Source organism: Pongo abelii, chromosome 13 (genome assembly GCF_028885655.2).
Source record: "Pongo abelii isolate AG06213 chromosome 13, NHGRI_mPonAbe1-v2.0_pri, whole genome shotgun sequence".
Taxonomy (NCBI): domain Eukaryota; kingdom Metazoa; phylum Chordata; class Mammalia; order Primates; family Hominidae; genus Pongo; species Pongo abelii.
Genome location: NC_071998.2, coordinates 90,589,162 through 90,612,928, shown reverse-complemented (window position 1 = coordinate 90,612,928; position 23,767 = coordinate 90,589,162). Strand labels below are relative to the sequence as shown.

Below are 23,767 nucleotides of genomic sequence, written 5' to 3'. Positions count from 1 at the left end.
AAACAGAACTCCTCTCAGTACTGCTATTACTAGTGCAACTATTCCTAAAAACAATATCAGATACTTTTATAGCACCTAAGCACTTTATATGCATTACTTTATTTAATCTTCACAAGAAAGCGATGGCATTTGCACAACACTGAGTGTGAGCACCTCCTTGAGTTTTGTACCCTGATGGCTCACTCGCTTCACCCTAGTCCCAGCCCTGGAAAGCCTTGGGTGTCAGTGCAACGTGGATCAGGCTTTGCGGGCAGCTAGTGGGGAATCTTAGATGGACAGTCTGGTCTGAGCAGAACTCCAGTCACGTGGCTGGCAGTAGGATCAGAAGGGCCAGCCCAGAGTTCTGCAGTCAGCAACAGGGAACCAGGAGGCCATCTCCGCTAGGGGCAGCATGGTGGAGAAGACTGCAGGGCTGGGATCAGAGTTCCCATCTGTGTATGCCACAGGTGGGGTCCATATGCAGTTTTCTAGGCCTCAGATTCTTACTCTGCACCATCAAGAGTATTAATGACCCTCTCTGCCTCCTTTTCAGGTCCAGTTTGATGGTGGCCGTGAAAGGGTCTGATGCTCAGTAACTTGAGGTGCCCCTGCAGCATGAGGTGGTGGAGAGAGTATCTGAGTGGGTAGGGGATCCTGGGGTCAGGCTCATGTTCACTTGCTCAGGAGCTTGGAGCACAACTTCCCCTTTCTGGGAGAAGGCTTTATATCTCATTAAGATGGATGAAATCTCTCAGCTGGACAAAGGCAGCAGCACATTATGTTCAAAATGAAGAGACTTGGTGTGAGACGGATCCTGAACAGCTCACCTCCCACCATCCCAGCCATGGGCAGCCTACAGCCAGAAGTAGCACGGTCTTCAAATTCCAGCCCATCTCTCTCCTCTTGATGAATACCTCTTCCAGCTCAGTTGCAATGAAATGTCTCCTTCTTCCATATAAACCCAGGGCTGTGCCCAAGCCTGCTTATCCCATCACCCACACTTCCCCCGAGTCTTAAAACATGTCACTTCCTCGAGACTCGGAGGCCCACCTTAGGAAGTATAAGATTCATGTTGATAACTAGCTAGGAGGCTCATTGAAAATATTTTGGGATTTGCATGTTAGCTCTGTCAAATCAAGTAAAAAATCATTCTTATCTACCATAACCAGCAGTTATGCAAATCTGCCAATGGCACTAATTAAGTGACTTCTAAAAGCATTTATTATAAATAAGGAACAGAAACATTCAGGGGCTTATTTTATTCTCTCCAGCAGCCATAGCCCCATCTGATTAATGCCATATGGGAAGAGTCTATTCTGGAGGGCAGGCTGGAGTTTGGTTCATTGTTGGCAGATATTTCAGTTACGTGTTTGTGCAACACTGTATGCTTACCAGGTAGCAGCTTTGGTGGGATAGGCCACCTTCACACTTATCCCATCATCACTTGAGATTTCAAGCCTCAATTTGACCCCATGTGGCAGGAAGAGTGTATGCCATGTACAGAAAAACTTTACATCTGTTATCGTTTATGATCTTCCCAACAGCTCTGTGATGTTTGTTATTATCCCTGCATTGCAGATAAAGAAACCTATACTTCCCTGCTATAAAATAGAGTTGACCAAAATTTTTGCAAACAGCCAGAGAGTGAATATTTCTGGCATTGCAACCTATCATGTAAGGTCTCCATCGTGACTGTTCAACTCTGCCATTGTGGTACAAAATCAGAGATGCATGCTAAATAAATGAAAACGCATGGCTGTGTTCAAGTCAAGCTTTATTTACAAAAACAGGTGATGGGCCATAGCTTTCTGACCTCTACTATAAAGCACTGAAATTATTTGAGGGGGGGTGGTGAAGTACCTTTGGTAAATAGGAAGCCTTAATGAGGGGGTTTGTTATGGACTCAATAAATATTATTGAGCATCCACTCTGTGTCTGGCACTGTAAGGAATACACAGGTAAATCAAAGTGCTCATGGGGGTTGTAGAAATATCTATATGAATTCACATCACTATAATGTAAATAAAGCCCAAAGGGCTCAGGGCTATTAGAAGAGGCAGATGAGACCCAGAATTCAGAGCATCTGAGGCATCATGAAGCTTTCCTGGAGGAGATTATGTCTTAGCTGGGCTTTGAAGAACAATGAGGAATGAACAGGAAGCCTTGCACATGAGGCTGCGGGAGCTGTATTTATTGGAAGGTCAGTGTCTCCTCCTCATTCTGCTTCACCAACCAGTAGAGGTAAGAGGCTTTTGCCAAGCAAAAGCCCACGTTGGACTGGTGTGGTTGTGAAAAGCTACTGAAGGCCTGAGCTTAGGACAAGGCCTGTGTAAAGAACAGATCCAAATTAGGTCATACAAGAGCCAGCTGGAATGAGACAGGTGGTTATGGGTGGTAGAAAAAGAGAAATTGGGATAAAAGATGTCCCACAACACTGAGTCATAAGAAGTGGGTAGTCCCAAGACTGTTGCTGTGTGAAACCTCAGGTTGCAAGTCATAGTTCTGTGGCCACAATGCCTAGGCTCTGGTGCCTCAGGCCAGAAGGTTTTCCCCACACCAATTGCAATAAGGATGATCTGACTTTGCAGGGCAGTGCGTGTGGTGCTTTGAGATCACAAGACACCTTCACAACTATTATCTGTAAATCTTCACAATAAATCCTATGAGGTTAGTACTATCACTCCCATTTTACAGGTAGAGAAATTGAAGCTAAGAATAGTGTACTACTGTGCCAAAGAATTTGAAGCTAGGTCTGTGTGACCTCAAAGCCAGTGTTTTTCTCACTATTCAATACTGCCCATAGGATATGTGCCAGGGTTAAAGACAGAAGAATAAGAGAATAAGAAAATATAGGTTAAAACCCTAATCAGGAAGGGCCATGATAGTGGACTTAAGGCTCAAACTCATGCTGTGGGAAGGAGACAAATTCCCACCTGATTGGAAGCCCCGGGTTCCTGTAGAATGTGCTTTTCTTCTTGCCCAGTTGGCTAAAGGGCTTGGGAGTGAGTCTGTTCCAGGCTATCTTCTTAAACTCCCAGAGCGTCTCCCTACCCATGTGGCTGACAGCTGGTGGGCTTGGGAATACTTCACGGCTCTTCCCCTTTGCCTCCAGCTTTTACTCTCAGCCTTGTCTCTCTGGCTTCTAGCTCTTCCCAGCCAGCCCCTTGAGAGTAACTATTTCTTTGGGCACTTTTTCAGGGTTCGACTCTCAGAGCATGCACAGCTAGCCTCAGTGTCTATCACAGAGGACCACATGCCCAGGCCTCATATTCACGGCCAGCCTCCAATGTCTATTTTTAACTTCATCTCCAATTGGGGTTATGCACACTGTCTCAGGGAGGCACTGCCAAGCCTGGGCGAAGACTCTCATCACACGACTGAAAATTGTGTCTCTTTATGGGACTAGAGCCCTGATGGTATAATTGATGAACTGATGCTTTAAAAAGTGGGGGTGGAGGGGCTTCTATGATTGTCTTTGAAGAGTAAACAGACATACAGTGCATTATGCATGTGATTTAAAAGCCATAATTTTAAAAAAGCAAATATTTAAGAGATACCACTGTTTATTTGGCCCTGTTTTTGATTTTTTTTCTCTTCTTATTTAAAATTCTAAAAGCATCAAACATGGAAATGTCCAGGATTTTCTTCAGCTCTAAGAAGCCCTGCTGCCCCAGCATCCCAGGTTGCTGGGAACAGGGATGGGACAGAGAATTCTGCCACTTGTCTTCTGTCCAGATCTTGGTTTAACAGAACAGCTCTCTGCTCAGTGTCCCAAGTTAGAACCCCCTCTCCAGTCGGTGCTCTGCCCACACTGCCTCCGCCTTCGTCTGGTCTTCATCTTTCTCTTGGACTGTTATTTAAACATTCTGGAACGTGATCCTTCTGTTACCAGTTTCTTCCCAGCCACTCCATTTTCCACAGTGCTCTTAGAGTGATCTCTATAAAAAGCAAATCTAATCATGCCCTTCCTGGCTGAAAACCCTCAGTGCCTTGATTTTACTCCTAGCTTGGTTCCAGAGGGGTCTTCTTGCTGTCATTGCCCAAGGTGACTTCTCTTGCATAGGAACACCCACAGGAGGCAGCACCTATCCACTCCCAGAGAATAGATGCTCCTAAGGCCAGTTCTCTCCCTGTGGGTGTTCCCCTCCTCCATGCTGTCCCATCAGCTATCACCAGACCCATCAGACACAACAGACCTACCAGACACAACAGACAATGGTGCTGTTCTGGGAGGTTCTTTTCCAGATCTAGGAAGGGTCGTACAGCACCAAGATACAAAAGCTGGAGCATGTGCTCATTGTTATTTTATGCCACACAATAAAAAGTCTTAGACCTAAGGAAAGTATTAGGCACCTGAAGAAGGTGTTTGCCTTTCTGCTGATGGTTCTTTTCTCTGCTGAGTCCAGTTGCCCCAAAGTATTTCCTCTTCAGTGTGGGCTCCTCACTTCACACCTTTGCCCAAGAGGCAGTTCTGCCCTTGCTGTCTCTCAGCTCTTGCAAACTCTAGTGACCAGCTTTAGTGCTTCAGGCATCGCAGGGCCCAGAGAGTGAGAGTTGAGGGTTGGTTCTTGTCCTCTGGGTGACTGTGAGTCTGCAGTACTAGTCAGATTCCCTCCAGAGAGAGCTGGGATGATTTCTTTATATGATTACCTAAGAGGTGAGTACCCCTCACCAAGGCAAGCAGTGAGTTTTTTTGTCTTTTATTTATTTTTGTTAAGTGTCAAAGTCTGGCTCTGTTGCCCAGGCTGGCATGCCATGGTGTGATCACAGCTGTCTGTAGCTTCAAACTCCTGGGCCCAAGTGATCCTCCCACTTCAGCCTCCTGAGTAACTGGGGCTACAGGTAGGTGCCACCATGCCTGGGTAATTTTTTTAAAGAGATGGGGCCTTGCTATGTTGTCCAGGCTGGTCTTGAAACCTTGACCTCAAGGAATCCTCCCATCTCAGCCTTGTGAGTTGCTGGGATTGTAGGCATGAGCCATTGTGCTGGCTCTGGTCTGTTTTTAAAATGAGTCAGTCACATCTCAAGTCCTATTGAGGATAGGGCTTTTCCTCCCATTAGCATATTTTGACTATGCTCCTTTGAGGAACCTCATGATTATGGCTGGTTTTTGCTAATAAGCCTGGCTTTGCTTGTAAAGGAAAGACAACATGGCTCAGATCTACACATAATAGAAAGGGGGAATAGAGGGGTTGCTGGTGTACCCAGCGATGCGTCCTGAACTCCTACTACAATGTACCTCTGGCCATGTGCGTGAGTTTCCTGAGGCTGCTGTAACAAATTACCACAAAGTTTCAGTGGCTTAAACAGAGGTTTATTCCCTTTCAGTTTTGGATGCCAGAATTTGAAATCAGGGTCAAGGGGCTATGTTCTCTGTGGAGGCTCTGGGAAAGAATCCTTCCTTGGCTCTTCCAGTGTCTAGTGGCTCCAGGCATTCCTTGGCGTGGCAGCATTGCAACATCGCTCTAATCTCTGCTTCCTTCTTCATGGGGCCTTTCCTTTTGTGTGTCATTACCTTCTCTTTTATCTAAAGTCTTCCTCTTTCTTTCTCTTATAGGGATACCTGTCATTGGATGTAAGGCCACTGGCATAGTCCTGGATGAGCTCATTTCAAGTTCCTTAACTTAATTACATCAACAAAGACCCTTTTCCAAAGTAAAGTCACATTCACATATTTCAGGTGTTGGGACATGGATATATCATTGGGGAGGGGGCTGGCATCAGTCAACCCACTATATCATTCCAAGACAAACCAAGTCCTTTGACAACTATGCCTTTGCATAGGTTCTCTTTGATGTCCTTCACTCTCTCCCCACCTGTCTACCATCCTCCCATTTCCCTCACTTGGCAAAGTTATTTATCCTTAAAGCATGAGCTAAATGAGCTAAAAAAAAAAAATCACCTTGTGCATAAAGCCTTCCCTGACTCCTGGGGGTGCCATCTCGTGTTCCCTGCTCTAGGACCCTGCAGCAGTAATCATTTGCCTGGAAGGCAATGGCTAGCCAGAGTTTGGAAAGCAAAGCCTGTCAGATGAGTGCATAGTGCTGGGCAGGAGAGAGCCAGAGTCTGAGGGCCCAAGGGCAGCTGAGGAATTCACTTGAAAGAGAGCTTTGACCCACTGTTCCTAAATCCAGTCAGTGGCTGCTCTGAAACGGATTAAATGTTCCAGAGGAGGAGTTTGAAGGTTTAGAGGCCATGAGAAAATCTTCCTACCTTTTCTGAATCCCTCCTCTTTTTCATACAAACTCAGAAATTCCTTTGGGAGGAGTAAGGTCTTTCCCTTTCTGACAAAGGTAAGATGAGAGAGACAATTGTCCTCTATGTATATATTAATAGTTCCCATCAGTAGCTTCTCCAGTTGACTGTGAGGGAGGCAGAGGGCAGGAGGACTCTTAAAAGATGGGAGTGGCAAAGGAGTGGGCCACACACACGAAAGATGCCCAGGGTGATGCTCAATGTTGGTCAGTCCTGCTTACCCTCAACTCTCAGGGCCAATAAGAAAGAGGCAACTTACTGCTGTAGAATGGACACTGAAGTAGGAAATGTGGGTCTCAAGACTGAGCTTCACTCTAACTTTTCGTGACTTCACCTTCTCTGGTCTTTGCTTTCTTTTCTTTGTAAAATGAAATGGTAGATTAGATGAGCTGTAAGGACTTGGTGATTTTAAGAGTAGCTGTCATCAAAGATGACTTTGCTCTTTGGGGATTGACTAGAAAATCTGTACAAGCCTGTCTCACCATGTGAATTTACAATACTGCACCAGAGGAAATCACTACTGTCCACACATATTTGGGAATCGCTGAAGAATTAACAAACTCTTGATGAATGCAAAGACACTGCCACATACTCTGTGAAAGGCACCTAGGATAGAGGGACAGTCCTGACTCTCAAAGGGCTTATGATCTAATGTAGGGGGCACACACCTTCAAGATTTACTGTAATGCAGGTTAGACATCGATGTATGCTGTAATAGAGCAAGGGCAGGGGAATATGGGAGTCCTTCAGGGAGGAGGTGACACTGTAGCTGGGTCTTAAGGGTGAGTAGGAAGTAGGCAGGCAGCAAGGGAAGAAAGCAAGGAGAGGCATTCTGGCGGCAGGAAGAGTCTTAACAGAATGCTTGGAGATTTAGAGTGAATGACATCGTATGAGTGATGCTAAGAAATGAGCCCAGATAGGCAGACTGGGGCTTGACTCAGTTACAATGTTTCATTGCTGTTAACCAAAATGAGTTCAAAGTTGCTTAAATATGAAGAGCATTTAGTAGGTTAGGAAACTGGAAAGGCTAGAGGTAGGGAAAGATTTCAGAACTGGTTTATTTCAGTGGCCTAGTAATCTCCTTGAAGTTTTCTTTCAGTCTTTCTCCTCTGCCTTCAGCAGGGTCAGCATCATTTTAGGCTGGTGGCCCTCCAGCCCAAAGCTGGTTGTAACTAATCCCTCCCAGGGCTATGTTCTTTCTTGGGGACAAGGCTTCAATCCAGCAACAGAGAGTGAAGACGGCTTCCGGGAGCTCTCTTGGAAGATTAAGGTAGTTTCTTTCACAGAAATTTCTCACGTAAATGTTTCTTTTATTTTACTAACCAGAACTAGGTCGTATGCTTGTCCCTAAACCTATCACTGTGGCCAGAAGTGGGGAGTATGCTCATTGCCTTGGGCCATGTTGCAAGTACTATCCATGGGTTGAGACTAGAGTCAGCTTCCTCCAAAGCCAGTGGACTGCTAGGCTAACAAAAATCAAGATAGTTACCAAAAGAAGGGGAAAGAGCTCTTGGGAGGTGAGATAGATAATGTAGATTCCAGACTCTTTCACAGTAACAGTTCCTCATGTGGCCAAGGATCTACCAACAGGAGGATAAAATGAGCAAAGGGAGATGCCGACTGTGTGGACAGATTGGTCTTCTGACAGAGATAGTGGTGGAGGCATCTGCTTCTTCTGGGGCAACCGTGTGGGATTTCTAGGTCCAATTAAGCTGGAACTGTTCCATGGAATGGATGAGGTTTCTCCTGGCAGTGTGGCTCCTGTTTGTGTTGTTTCTGGTCATGGTAACATCCGAGCATGGCTCTTGGGCCCTCCCTTAGGGAGATCTTGTGAGATTCCTAATATCTTTTCATAAGCCCAGTTCTGCTTTCATAAATTAAAGTGAATTCTGTTTTTTGTTTTGTTTTGCAATTAAGAACCCTGAAAACTACTGATTTCCTTAATGGTATTAGATGTGGAAAGTCACTTTTATGGTAAGGAATGTGGTTTTTATCTTTTTATATGATGGAGAACCATCGATGGGTTTTAAATGGGAAAGTGGTTATGATGGGAATCTTATTCCCTTTTTCAATCCACCATTCTACTGACACTGCTCCTGTCAATATCACCAGTAGTTTCATTTGCCAAACTCACTGGTCACTTCTTTTCCCCCTACCCCCAACTCCTTTTTGCTTGAGACAGTCTCACTCTGTTGGCCTAGGCTGGAGTGCAGCGGTGTGATCACACCTCACTGCAACCTCTGCCTCCTGGGTTCAAGCGATTCTTCCGCCTCAGTCTCCCAAGTGGCTGGGATGACAGGTGCCTACAATCACGCCTGGTTTATTTTTAGTAGAGACGGGGTTTCATCATATTGGCCAGGCTCGTCTCGAACTCCTGATCTCAGGTGATCTGCCTGCCTTGGCCTCCCAAAGTGCTGGGATTACAGGCATGAGCCACCGTGCCCAGCCTTCTTCCCCTTTTTAAACTCAACTCTTTAGCAATGTTTGGCACAGTTAATATCCCCCTCCTTGATCACTTTCTTCACCTGGTTCATTAGGTGGCACTGCCCTTATTTTCCTCCCACCTCACCGGCAACTCTTTCCTGTTATCCTTTGCTGGTTCTTCCTCCACTCTAATCACCTGGATCCTGGGATGCCCCATGACTCTTTTCTTCCCCTTTTGCCCTTTCCCCTAAGTGGTCCAGGGCTTTAAGTAGTGGGTATATAAACCAATGACTCATAAATAAGTATCTTTAGCTCAAAATTTCTGTTTACCTCTGGAGTTGTGTATCCAGCCACCTGCTTGACATTTTCCCTTGAGTGTCTAATGGATACTTTATGTGGGACATATTCGAAGCAAAACACTTGCTTTTCTCCCAACTTAGTTCCCCTCACTGCTCCCACTCAAAATGGTACTACCCGCCACTCAGTTGCTGAAGCTAAAACTCAGAGTCATCCTTGATTGTTTTTTCTTAACTCCCTGTCTTAATCCATGTTGTGTTGCTATAAAGAAATACCTGAGGCTGGGTAATTTATAAAGAAAAATGGTTTATTTGGCTCATGATGTCTGGAAAAGTTCAAGATTGGGCATCCGCATCTGGCGAGAGCCACAGGCTGCTTCCACTCCTGGCAGAAGGGGAAGGGGATCTGGTGTGAGAGATCACATGGTGAGAGAGGAAGCAAGGGAAATGGGGAGGTGCCAAGCTCTTTGTAACAAGCAGCTGTCCTGAGAACTAATACAGTGAGAGCTCACTGCCTCCCGCAAAGGGAGGGCATTCATCTGTTCATGAGGGATCTGCCTCCATGACCCGAACACCTCCCACTAGGCACCCCTACCAACACCGCCACACTGGGGATTACATTTCAACATGAGATTCAGAGGGGACAGACATCCAAACTGTAGCACTCCCCATGCCAACTCGTTCAGAACATGCTGCCAGCTCTACCTCCCAAATATGTCTGGAGTCTACCTATTTATTTCCTTTTCTACCACAGCCACTCCAGCTTTTGCTTCAATCTCCAGCCCCAACTCCTACCACTCTCCCTCTGCTCACCATCTTTCAGCCTCCTGGGACTTCTTCGTATTCTTCCAACTGCCAAGTTTATTTCTATCTTCTGAATCTTCTCTTTTCTTCATCTAGAATGCTTAGTTCTTGGCACAGCCAATTTCCTTCTTGTCTCTGAGGCCTTGGTTCAAATGACACTTACCATGTAAGGTATCACCCCACTCAAGTCACTTTCTATCCCGCAACCACTACTACCCTCTTTTGATTTCTTTCTGTTACAATTACTTATCAGAAATAAAATATGTTGGTTTGTTTAACATCTTCTCCTCCCTCTAGATAAAAGCAGGTATTTCCTGCCTTGATTACTGTGGCACTTGCCACAGCAATCAAGAAAAGTACCTGGAAAAGTACCCAGCACCTAATAGTAACTGAATATATATGTGTAGAATGAATAAGTGTATGCTTGGGGAAAATTGCTTTGATGGCAATTTAGGAAACAGACTAGAAGAGAAGAATTCTATGCTTTCAAACATTCTCTCTGGCTAGAGTTGCAGTATAGATTGGCCTCTTGGAACACCAGACCTTGTAGGATGTTTGATGAGGTGTAGAATCCAGGATGAGCATAGCTGAGAAGCGACTTAGGAAATTTTTTTCGTTGATACCAACAGGTGAGCTTCTTTTCCTGTGCTGATGCCAGAGTAGTTAAAATGTGGCCAAAACAGAGTTCTGTATTTGGATTGCTGACACTACAAGTGTGTGAAAGTGGAATTAGATACTTTTCCTGTGGTGGCTTCTGACCCTCAAATCATGGACAATCACAGAGGGGACAGTCATGTTCTGACAGCACCATCTGGCAGGGAAGGGGTGAGGGGAATTAGCCTGTGTTGGGGTGGCTTTGCTTCCCTAGTCAGAGGTCCTTTTGGCTGGCCTAGTGGTGAATAATGTGGGGACAATTCTTTTCTTTCCGTCTCTTCATTATTGCACAAAAGAGCACACAGTTCTTCACAGAAAAGAGGTTAGCCAGGCTCCGTAACTCGAGGATTCTTCTTTCTCTCTTTATCCTAGAGCCTGGGTTCTCTTCCATTCTTTTCAAAGCGTGGAAATAGAAAGGATGCTTAGAAAAGCAGATAAAAAGAAAACAGAAGTCTCCTACACCTGCCAACTTCTGCCCCTGAATTCTATGTTATGCAGAATTTTTATTCAGTGAAAATATTTTTTTTTTCAGGACAAATAAACATCCATTCCAGTGGCAATTATCCCCTCTCCTTTTTTAGACTTTACGGAGTGATTTGAATTCTTAGGGTTTTCTTTCATTGTGCAGACTGAGAAATTGTAAACCTCACAATCGAGAGAGCTGCATGATCCGAACGAGTAGGCAAACCAAGCTCGGGGAGCTGGCACAGTCCCCACGGATCCACGTGGAAGCTGAGCCTTGCCAGTCTGCATGGACATTCCCCTCTCTAAAAGCCATAAGACGTTCTACTTGGAAGCACTACATAGTAGAAAAATGTGGATATAGAAGTCAAGAAACCTGGAATGTGGTTCTCACTAGCGAGGTGACCGTGGGCAATCTATTTAGGTTTTCGGAGCCAAGCTTTTTCTATCATAAAATGGGAATAATAATACATCCCTCCTCTAAGTACAACGTTGTTTTGAGAATTAAGTGTATTTGTGAAAGTGCTTAGGAAACTGTGAAGACCTCTGGATATCTTAGTCACTATTTTTTAGTTTGTCAAATCAAACTCTTAATCTAGAATGGATAAATCTATTCACAGTGAATGTTCACTCATTAAACAGACTGATTGATAATGACTTGGGATTCTGGATTCAGACCACGAGACAGAAATAAACCCACTCTTGATGATGTTTTAGAGCCTCTCCAATTTAATATGACTTAATCTGCACATTTATAGTATAGAACTTGAGTATTAGATAGGGCTAAAAATGCAGCTGTTGGGATTTAGTGAGAAAAGCTGGTTTTATCCACTCAACATTTACTCAATACGTTTTCTGGGTGCAGGTAGTGTTTATATCAGCACTTGGCACATGTTAAGTACTCAGTAAATTCCTACTACTACTACTATTATTATTATTGCTATTTGCCATGCCTTGGGCTGGGCTTTGGGGTTGTAAATATGTAAAGCCACGGTCTCTCTCCTCTAGGAGCTCTGAGTCTAGTCAAGGAGGTAGATTTGTAAGCTGACAACACAGACAAATGAAACAAGTGGGGACAGTCAGAAACTGTCTTGAGTTAGCCTGTTTGAGTTTTGCTCTGCTATTTATTATTTATTGAAACTTAACCTTTCAAGCTTCATTTCCTTCATCTGTAAAATGGAAGAATAATTACATTGATTCTAATGAATTACTTAATGAGTGAAGTTAGAGAATAATTCAGTCATTTATTTATCAAATACTCATTGAATGTTGTTGTTGGCAGACACAGACAATACATTTCCCAGAGATGTCCATGTTGTAAGCCTCAGAATCTGTGGTGATGTTAGGTTACACGACAAAGGGGAATTAAGGTTGTTGATGGAATTAAGGTTGCTAATCAGCTGGCCTTAAAGTAGGGAGATTACCCTGGATTATCTGAGTGGGCCCAGTGACATCACAAAAGTCTTTAAAACTGAAAGAAGGAAGCAGGAGAAGTCAGAGGTAAGAGAGATTTGAAGATGCTGTGCTGCTAGCGTTGAAGATGGAGAAACAATGCCATGAACCAAAGAATGCAGGCTGCCTCTAGAAGCTGCAAAAGGCAAGGAAACTTCCCCCCACTGCAGCTTCCAGGAAGAAAAATGAAGCCCCACCTGCACCTTGATTCTAGCCCACTGAGACCCATTTTGAATTTTTGACCTCCAGGGCTGTATGATCATCAATGCATGTTGTTTAACCCAGTAAGTTTGTAGTGATTATTACAGTAGCAATAGGAAACTGACACAAGTGTCCACCATGTGCCAGCAGCCTCTGTTCTAGGTGCTGGGGCTAAGCAGTTGGACACACACATTCTCTCTCTCTCTTTGTCTATCAAAAGAGCAGAGAAAGCGCTTACATTTCAGAAAAATAAGTAAATGGATGAATATGAATCAGAGGCTGATAAATGCTGTGAAAAAATATTAAAGCAAGGTAAGGGAGCTACGGAATAAAAGAGATTATGATTTTTCATAGCGGTGGTCAAGGATAGCCTTCATAATGCAATGACGTTTGAACAGAGAAAGGCGAATTAAATGAGGTCTTGCCCCATGTGGATATCTAGGGGAAGCGCAGCCCTAGATGACGCAGCTCCTTTCCAAGGGCCATTCCCAAACACGGATGCAACTATGAGCCTTCAGCAGCCAAAACTCCCAGCAGCTAGGGGAATGAATAGTGTGGTCCTGAAGGGGAATCTGATTAGTGTATCACAGCATCCACTACGGGAGGCTATTACCATAGTCTGGCCAAGAAGTGATGTTAATTTGTACTAGGCTGGTTTCAGGGAAGACGGTGAGAAATGATCAGACTCAGGCTATATTTTTAAAGTAGAGCTCATAGGATGATTTTCAGATGGATTTGATAGAATGGTTGTGATGGAAAGAGAGGTGTCAAGCCTGACTCCAAGTAACAGAAATACGGTTGTCATTTACTGAAACAGAGAATACTGGATGATGGGCAAGTTTGGGGGAGATAAATCAAGAGTTTAGTTTGAGATATATTAAATTTGAGATGCTTTAGCATTTCTAATTGAGGAGATGTTGAGTTCAGAGGAGAGATCAGAAGTGGAGATGTAACTTAGGGAGAAAGCCATGGAACTGACCTAAATCGCTTTAAGGAGTGGATTTGGCAAACAAGAGATCCAAGATTGAGTCCTGGAGCACTCCATCAGCTAAAGATGGGATCAATGAGAGAAGGTTCCCACAAAAGCCCATGGCCTGGTACATGGTAAGTGTTTAGTATAGGGTAGCTAGCCATGGAGGTTTTGTAGAGGGAAGAGGGATTAAGGCTAGAAAGCACTAACAGTGCCTGGGAATACACTTGCTGGGCCTTACTCTTCCTAATTTTCTAACTGACCCACATTCATCCCTCACCCTCTCTGGCCCTCATTTTCCTCTTCTGTAAACTATGACCTTTTTTGTTTTGTTTTTTTAACACTCTATAAACTATGATTTAGAAATGGCATTGTTAGAAAATATGTATCACCGCATTCATGTAAATTTACTTTTTAAAATATTTTATTTTTTACTGTGGTAAGATACACATAACATAAAATTCACCATTTTATCCATTTATTAGTGTATATACAGTTCGGTAGCATTAAGTACCTTCACATTTTTGTACAACCATCACCACCATCCGTTTCCAGAACTTTTTCATCATCTCATACTGAAACTCTCTATCTATTAAGCAATAACTCCCCTTTTCCTTCTTCCCCCAGTCCCTGGTCACCACTGTCCCACTTTTTGTCTGTATGAATTTGACTAATTTAGGTATCCCATATGAGTGAAATCATACCGTATTTGTCCTTTAGTGTCTGGCTTCTTTCACTCAGCATAATATCTTCAAGGTCCATTGAAGTTGTAGCATGTGTCAGAATTTCATTCCTGTTTAAGGCTGAATAACTTTAGTCAAGTGGATCTGAATTCACCAGACCTATGCCCCAATTCCAACTCTTCTACTTATGAGCTCTTGTGACCTTGGATGTGCCCTCTGTATCTCATTTCCTCATCTTTAAATAGTGAAAATAATACTTACCTCACAGACATGTTGGATGGAGAATTTGATATAATGGATGTGAAACCTCTTTAGAAAGATTATGATGCTATGCTATTTTTAACTATAAAAGGCCACTAGGTTGGCTGCCAGGCATTGATTTTCTTCTCTTGGCCACCCTAATGATATCTTTCCAAATGATTCCTTGGCCAGGCTGCATAGCTGTTCCAATTCACTTATCATGGCAGTCAAGTAAATGGACTTGGTTGTCTTCCTGTCAGCTTCTCTATGTGTCAAATCAACATAGCCCAAGATAAGGCGCCTCTGTCTCTGACTCAGTCACTTTGGACCTGGGTGCCTCCACTGAATGCCAGGGAAAGTACAATTTCTGAGGGGTGAAAAAAAAAACCCTCTTCCTCTTTTCTTTTTGCTACATTCTAAAGAAACATCCAGCTCCCTGTTTCTGGGCCTGACTCCATGAAATCATCCACCCTGGGGAGGGTGGGAGGATGGATTAGTTGGAAGTAATATGAGACAGCATGGCTTGGGAGTCTGGGGGCCTAAGGGCCAGCTGGATTTCCTGCAGGCTTGATGAACAAGTGTGACTAGGCGTTTCATCTCTCTGAATTGGTTACCTTTCTCGATGTCATAAGGTGTGGGACTTGACGACCTCCAGTCATTTCTGGCTCTGGCCTTCTATGAATTATGAATTATTTATAAATTACCATCCACTTCCTGTCAATGACTCTACAGCTTTCCTTTACTCCCACTCTTCATGTACTTTCCTTGCCCCCAAGAGCTACTCAATTCAGGTTCGGACTTAAACTTGATCCCTACTCCTAGCTCTGAGCCTAACTCTTCCCTCCTACCTCTTTACTTTGACTCCTTTCTGGTCCAATTTTCTGTCTACAGTGGCTGACTCTAGAAACATCTGCTTTCTTGATGCATGCTGAAAGATTAATGGTAGATTATGGCTGCAATTCACATTTCACTTGCATTTTAGGAGAAGATCAACCCTCCAACTTCAAAAGAATGGCCCTCTCACAACAGGGCCTAGACTCGGAGTAAAAACATTGGCTCAAAGAGTAGATGAGGAACCAGATTATGTAGGCTTCCAAAGAGAGGCTAAGGAATTCAGACTTCATCCAATAGCAACAGGGAACCGTTGATGGTTTTTGAGCTGTATCTGAGTTGTATCTTCAAGAGATCATTCAGGCAGCTCTTTGAAGACCAGATTAAAGTGGGAAGAAAGCAGAGGCAGTTAGGAGATTAAATCCAGGATCTAGGTGAGAGAGACCAAGAAGAGTGGCCTTAGGGGTGAAAAGGAAGAGACTGATCTGAGAGGTTTTAGAAGAATCAACAAGACTTGGGTCCCAGTGAGTCTTAGGATGCAATCACATGATTGCAAGATGAGACAACAGCTTCTTTTATGAGCAACTTATAGATTACTAAGTGAAGTTTGTAGAAGATGAGAGACAGGAGGGAGTTGGGAATGACACATTTCTAGCTTGTAAGGCGTATATGTATTTTTTTATTTTACAGGCATATAACATTATGCCTGTAGCTAATGTATGAAATGCATGCTCTTCCATTCTTCCCAGCTCATTATGCTGCAGCTATATCCAATCCAAATTGCTCCTTTCTCAGGAGTTTTGCACTTGTGGGAAGTGTATGAGCGGAGAGAGAAAGAGAGAGAGATGTGATCTAGGAAAGAAGAAAGATGGGGTGAAGAAGTGTCTATGGGACTTTCTGTCCGTGTCACCATAATTCCTTTAGCAAAAGATTTAAAAGGTGTGGGGGGATAGTTAAACTGACAATACTAAGCAAAGGATAGTTTATTAGATGAGAGAAAATATCAGTGAGTTATCAGTAACAGTGTCTCTAACTCTTGGAGCACCAGATGAAGCAAACTTGCACAAAGACTTGGGGGTTAGGCTCTGTGAGGGGCCTGATTCCTCATTGGTCCTTGGCATAATCACAGTTTCGGCCCACAAGTGTTTCAAAAAGTAAATACATTGATGAAAAAGAAGTATGAAAAGACCTGCAGAAACAAGTTGTATTGTGAGCTATCATGGAACAGTGGAAATCACATGATTGCAAGATGAGACAAGAGCTTCTTTTATGAGCAACTTATAGATTACTAAGTGAAGGTTGTAGAAGATCAGTTGAATTATGCCAAAAGGCAGACATGGAATAAAGTTTCATCTCATTTTCTGGGGGAACCAAAATTGCTTTGTGTGAGTGATGGTGGAATGATGTAGAATGTGACAAAATAGAGTCTTCAAATAGTATTGTTTTTCCTGGGTGAATGAAGATGCTAATTGCAAGTCTAGAATTACCCTGTGCCCCCCAAAAATCTGTAGCAGTTAAATTTATTTTAGTTATTTGGGATTGAGGGAAGAATTCACGCAAAACAAATTTTTGACCATGTCCACACCAAATCCAAGGAAGAACCCCAATTAAAAACTGACTGCTATCTTGTCAAAACTGTCCCATACCTATAAAACATCTTGCATCCCATCTACAAAATTAACTACAAATACATCTTGCTACATCGCTTCTCTATGGCTATCATGAAATCATCATTCTCAGTAAACTATCGCAAGAACAAAAAACCAAACACCGCATATTCTCACTCATAGGTGGGAATTGAACAATGAGAACACATGGACACAGGAAGGGGAACATCACGCTCTGGGGACTGTTGTGGGGTGGGGGGAGGGGGGAGGGATAGCATTGGGAGATATACCTAATGCTAGATGACGAGTTGGTGGGTGCAGCGCACCAGCATGGCACATGTATACATATGTAACTTACCTGCACATTGCACACATGTACCATAAAACCTAAAGTATAATAATAATAATAATAATAATAATAATAATAATAAAAGAAAAAAAAAAAAAAAAGCCCATGGATCCGAAGTCACAATGGGCGTTGCAAAAAAAAAAAAAAAAAAAAAAAAAGAACTAAGTAGTAAAAAAACAAATAAATAAAAGAAGAAAAAAAAAAAAAAAAAAAACACAGAACAATAAATCAGGCATGGCATGATTTAGCCTAGGTAATAATTTGGATATCTAAAAAATGTGTAGAGTTATAAATTGCTATTATTTATGTTAATTTTTTGTACGTACAAAGTATTCTAATTTAGGACCAAAATTTGGAAATTATTTGTAGAAGTGTAGAAAATAATAGTGACAAACCTAATGTATTGTGAAAACTGGAGCATATGGAACCAAATGTTCAAATGTTGTATGAACTACTGAAATAGGAACTATTAAATTGTTTTAACTGAGTCTTTGGGGTAAAAGTTTAGAATTTGGTTGAAGTTTCTGGCATTGGTAATTAGTTGTTTATAGGAGGGCAGATGCAATTCTAGGATAATTGACTATCTTTTCATCTTAAGAACTCTTAAATAATGGGCACTTAACACCAAATCTACCTTGGATAAAAGATAAATTAGGACACCAGGACTCATGAACACACAGAATTTAAGAAAATTTTGGATGAAACATTAACATTACACATTGATTTACTTATATTGTCCCTTTCATTGCTTTTTTTCATGTCTCAAGAATATAATATATTATTGGCTAGGTGCAGTAGCTCGCACCTGTAATCCCAGCAATTTGGGAAGCTGAGGTGGGTGGATCACGTGAGGTCAAGAGTTCGCAAGACCAGCCTGGCCAACATGGTGAAAACCTGTCTCTACTAAAAATACAAAAATTAGCCAGAGTGGTGGTGGGTGCCTGTAATCCCAGCTACTTGGAAGGCTGAGGCAAGAGAATCTCTTGAACCTGGGAGGCAGAGGTTGCAGTGAACTACGATTGCACCATTGCACTCCAACCTGGGTGACAGAGCGAGACCCTATATCAAAGAAAAAAAAAAGAGTATAATATATTATTAACTAGAGTCACCATGTTTTACAATCGATCTCTTGAGCTTATTCTCCAATCTAACTGAAACCTAAAACTTTTATATTCTTTGACCAACATCTCTCTGATACTAGTCCCCACTCCTCTCCCACCCACTCCACCCACTCCTCTGGGACCACCATGCTACTCTCTATTTCCATGAGATCAACTTCTTTAGATTCCACATAGGAGTGAAATCATGTAGCATTTGTCTTTTGGTGCCTGGCTTATTTCACTTTGCAAGATTTCCCATGTCTGGGGAAGGAAATAGGAATCCAGATCTAGAAAGGACAAAGAACATCAAATAAGATGAACCCAAAGAGCCCCATAAGGAGATACATTATAATCAAATTGCTGACAGTTAAAGACAAAATGAGATTTAACTGTTTAAGCTCCTGCCCAATGTTACATTGGGGATCTGGAATTTAAAAGAAGTCTAATTTCAAAAGTATGTTTTCTTTTTGTCTTTAACTTTGTGCTTTCTGGATCTGGATTTCTATTTCCTTCCCCAGACTTGAAAAATCTTCAGCCATTATGTCTTTGAATAGGGTCTTTGTTCCTGTCTCTCTCTCTTCCTTTTGAGACTCTAATAATGAGTATATTGTTTCACTGATTGTGTCCCATAAATCTCTTAAGTTATCTTCACTCTTTTCATCATCATTATTATTATTTAGCTCCTCAGATTGGATAACTTCCAACTACTTGTCTTTGAGTTTACTGTTTCTTTTTCCTGCTGGCTCTAGTCTGCTGTTGAACTCGTCCATTGAATTTTTCAGTTTAATTACTGCATTCTTTAGCTGTATGATTTGTTTGACACTTTTTAGTAGTTTCTATAACTTTGTTAAAATTCTCAATTTGTTCATGCATTGCTCTACTGACTTTGCTGAGCATCTTTATTATCGTTCTTTTAAATTTTCTGTTGGGTAAATCATATGTCTCCATTCATTAGGGTCTGGTTTCTTGTCCATTTATTTGGAACATATTTTCCTGTTTATTCATTTTCCTTGACTCTCTGTTAGTTTTTGTACATGAAAGACAGTTTCATCTCCCAGTTTTGTCAGACTAACCTCACATAGAAGATGGACCTCACCAATCAGTTCAGTCAGAGGTTCTAGGTGCCTCTCAAACCTTCGTGCTTGTCCAAACCCCTTTCTTTGTTCTTAGTGGCCCCCAGAAGATTTGGGTGTGCCAAATCCTATCAGTTTCCCAAGGCAGATGAGATAGAAGCCAGTACTTTGAGATGCAGTTGGAGAAGTTAAATGTTAGATATATGTTCCAGTTCTTTCTATACTCAGGAAGAAACTGAGAGCTGGAGTTCATCTCCCACTCACTCTGCATTAAGCTGGGGAGAGAATCTGTGACTAATGCCTGCACTGTCATTCAAACCACACCCTCTGATACTGGGGGTATAGCCACTGCCCGTGTGCCCATTGAAAAACCACCTCTTTGTTCTTTTGCGGTCTAGGGAGGCTCAGGAATGGAGATTCCCACCAACTCCCAGAGCTAAGTGATTAAAAAGGCATTCTCTGAGATGCAGACCTGGATTTATCTCTGAAACGAGCCAGAAAAGAAGATGCAGGAAGTGCCCACACTCCCATTCAAGGTCCCAGAGGTCCATCAGCTCCCAGATGCAGACTAGTTAGAGGTCCAATCCTCAGGCAGCAACTGGAAAAGTGTGCAAACTCCTTTCAAGGAGAAACTAGGAACTGGGCATTTTAGCCTATTCTCTGCACTGAGCCCAGGGGATACAGCTGCTGGAAGTGCTCACATGCCCATTAAAACCATCTCTTTGTTCTCTGTGATCCATGGAGACTCACAAATGCAGAGCCCTGTCAATTCTTGAGCTAAGTATTAAAAAAACCAGTCCCTTGGCTGAGGGCTGTAAAAGTTGGGGTAGTATTTATTTGTTCCAAATACTTCACTCCTTAGTAAGAAGCTGGGAATTGGGGATTCCTTCCCAATTGTAAGATGTGGTATCTTGGGTGGGGTTTGTGCCTAAGTGTGCCTCAGTGTTTCCTATCCATTTTGATGTAGATATTTTCTCAGTTACCTTGTGAGTAGGAGTCTCTCAACCAGTTTCTGGCTTTCTCTCAGAGAAAATTTATCTGCGTGCAGTTGTTTATTTGTTGCATACAAGGGAGAAAGGAAAGCCAGGAGCCTCCTATTCTGCCATCTCGCTGACATCACTCCCATGCAGTGTGATTTGAGAAACATTCAGGACCCTGCCTGTCCCACTACATCCTACCTACCCGACTTCACTTTTCTGCCCTTATCCTTATTCCTGTTGCCTGGAATTAGGCAGCCGATGTAGAAGCTTCTGTTCCAGGATACAGATGTAAAATGCTTTTCGTTTTACAAAGCAATTTTTCCATCATTGTCTCATTTAATCCTCATAGCAACGCCATGGCCTAGGTTCTTTTTTTTTTTTTTTTTTTTTTTTTTTTTTTTAACAGAGAAACAGAAGATCAAACTTAAAGTCACAGCAAGTAGGTGGCAGAGTGAAGAGCAGATCCAGCAGATTCTCTGAACTCTCGGGTGAGCATGCTTTCAGCACCACCACACACCACAATGGAACAGCTTATGAACTTCTTGGAAACTATTTAAATAACAAAGAGAATAATGACCTTTGTCTTGAGTCATTCATTATCTGTCACAGGAGACATGAGATATCATCTTTGGGCAAGGTCTTCGCCCCGTTTTGTATTTTAAGTAAAACTTTAATGCTGATTTTCTCTCCCTCCGAGTGTTAGTCCTGGCTGCTGGGAAAGGAAAGGAAATGCTTTCACACTTTATAGACAACCTTGGCTTCAACCACATCATTTGCTCCATTTTTTTCTGCTAAAAAATAGGAAAAAGCAGATGTAAAGACTTCTCTGTTTCTCTTTAAAGGAAGAAGATAATAGTTGTTTTGCACATTTTAATTTAGCATATTTTAAAGGATTGAGAACTGATTTTTTTAATTGGAAGATTTATCTTGGATAAAAAATTAATGTGGGTTGAGCTAAGAATACTTTTTTTGAATATCAGAAGGCAAGGGGGAGGCTCTGGAGAGCTGTTTGTAGACCTCCAGCAACCCTCATAATGTCTTTGAGACCAGCTGGACACTAAGACCTGGGCCCATTCTGGCATCACAGGCACATGGGCCACAGTCAGACTATGTAATGGAGTGGGATGTGGGTGCAGGGTATCTTCTAACCAGGCCCCCATCTCTGCAGTTCTCCATCACAAATGAAAGGCCACATCTGATTTCTCTTGGTCTCCCATTCTCATTTCTCTTGTTTTGAGACAGGGTCTCGCTTTGTCATCCAGGGTGTAGTGTAGTGGTGTGATCATGGCTCACTGAAGCCTCAACTTCATGGCCTCAAGTGATCCTCCCACCTCAGCCTCCCAAGTAGCTAGGTCCACGTATGTATGCCACTACACTCAATTAATTTTTTAATTTTTTGGAGAGATGAAGTCTCATTATGTTCTTCTCAGTATTGACTTCTTTTTTTAAATTTAATTAATTGATTAATTTTTTTTTCTTGAGACAGGCTCTCATTCTGTTGCCCAGACTGGAGTGCAGTGGCGTGTTCTCTGCTCACAGCAACCTCTGCCTCCCAGGCTCAAGCGAGTCTCCTGCCTCAGCCTCCTGAGTAGCTGGGATTACAGGCTCATGTCACCATGCCTGCCGAATTTTTTTATTTTTGGTAGAGATAGGGTTTCACCATGTTGGCCAGGCTGGTCTTGAACTCCTGACCTCAAATGATCCACCTGCCTTGGCCTCCCAAAGTGTTGGGATTACAGGCATGAGCCACTGCGCCTGACCAGTACTGACTTCTCTGCCTCTTTCCATTGTGCCCCTGAGTCCTTGCTCCCTGGTGAAGAACTCTCTATTCACCTCCTTCTTTCACTGAGATCCGGATGCCCCATGTGGACTTCCTGAGGGGAGGCTACTCATTCTCTCTTTCCATGCACCATGGAGCTGGAAAGAGCTTGACATTAACCCAGATCTTTTTGAATGTTTCCAGCATTACACTTTCACCTTGTGAAAATTGCTATTTATTTTGAGTTTCATTATATTTGTTTGTATAGCCCACAATATCTTCTATATCACTGCCATTGACTTGCCTCCAAGTTACTGTTATTCATTTATTGAAGACTCTGGCAGCTGATTTATAATCTTTCTCTTTAAGTCCTGCCATCATCCTAGGAAATTTCGATGACAAGAATTGAACCATCCAACATCCTAGTCTCATACTTCCGAAACTTCTTATTTCTAGAGACAATCATCTTGCCTCAATTTAAGTCATATACTTAAGGGCCATTTCCTAAGAGTAGTCCTCTGCTGTGGTTTGAATGCACTCCCATACCCCCAAAAAAGCATGTGCTGGAAACTTGATACCCAATGCCACAATGTTAAAAGGTGGGGCCTAATGAGAAGTGATTAGGCCATGAGGGCTCTACCCTCATGAATCGATTAATGCATTCTGCATTAGTGTAGAAGTGGGTTTATTATCACATGAGTGAGTTCATCATAAAAGGACAAGCTTGGCCCCCTTCTCCCCCTCTCTCTTACCCTCTCTTTGCTCTTCTTTCATGGGATGATGCAGCAAGAAGGCCCTTATCGGACATGGCCCCTTGCTTTCCAGCCTCCAGAATGATGAGCCAACACATTTCTGTTCATTATAAAATTACCTAGTCTGGGGTATTTTGTTGTAGCAGCACAAAGTATACCAAGACACCTCTAAAGTCTTCAACTTTCCTCTACCTTCTAGTTTTCTCATGCACTTGCTTCCTCTAGGCACTTGGCATTTTCTCAGCCTGTATTCCTTTCCCTCTTTAGACCCCATGATTGAGCATCCTTTTCTTCTTAGCAACTCTAAACCTCTATCACTCTCCTTTAGTTCCACATTCAACTCCCCACACCCCACATTACTAGCAGAAGATTGTGTCTTTTACCCAATGAGAAAATTATGCCTCTGGTATCATATTTCTCAACTTTCAGCAGCTTACCATTTATTGCCTCTTCTTTTCTCAGTCTCAGAGGATGTGTTTCCTTGATGCCACTTTCTTCTCCCACACCCACACATATTCTCGCAGTCATCACCTCCTTTTTCTTATATAAAACCTTCTCCCTCATGGTATAAAAATAGTAATTTTTCCCATCCTAAAAAAAAACTTTCAAAAAACATTACTGCCTTTATGCCATGTTCATCTCTAACAAGGTAGCGTCCTATCCATATATTTCAGAAGAGTTGCCTACACTTACTGCCTCCACTTTTTCACCTCCCATACACTCCTCAATTGGCTGCAGTTTAGCTTCTTGTCCCAATCATTTCATTAAAACAGATATCACTAAAATCAATAACAGCTTCTGAAGTGCCAATTCCAATAAGTGTTTTTCAGTTCATATCTTACTGAATCTCTTTGACATTGTTAATTTCTTTCCCATCTTGAAACTCTGGAAACCCT

General features: G+C 42.6%; 2 long non-coding RNA genes across 2 annotated transcripts in view; both read left to right on the top strand.

Moving 5' to 3' along the window:
- The window catches only part of LOC134759792 (uncharacterized), a 105,028-nt gene extending 91,218 nt beyond the window's left edge, over window positions 1–13,810 (top strand). Inside the window, exon 4 of the long non-coding RNA XR_010136567.1 lies at window positions 533–13,810. This is a non-coding gene — a long non-coding RNA (uncharacterized LOC134759792). The remainder of the gene's footprint in view (window positions 1–532) is intronic.
- A 3,624-nt stretch (window positions 13,811–17,434) lies between these two features.
- Window positions 17,435–23,767, top strand: part of LOC129047951 (uncharacterized) — a 76,474-nt gene continuing 70,141 nt past the window's right edge. Inside the window, exon 1 of the long non-coding RNA XR_008509882.2 lies at window positions 17,435–23,767. This exon is cut by the window's right edge and continues 21,860 nt beyond it. This is a non-coding gene — a long non-coding RNA (uncharacterized LOC129047951).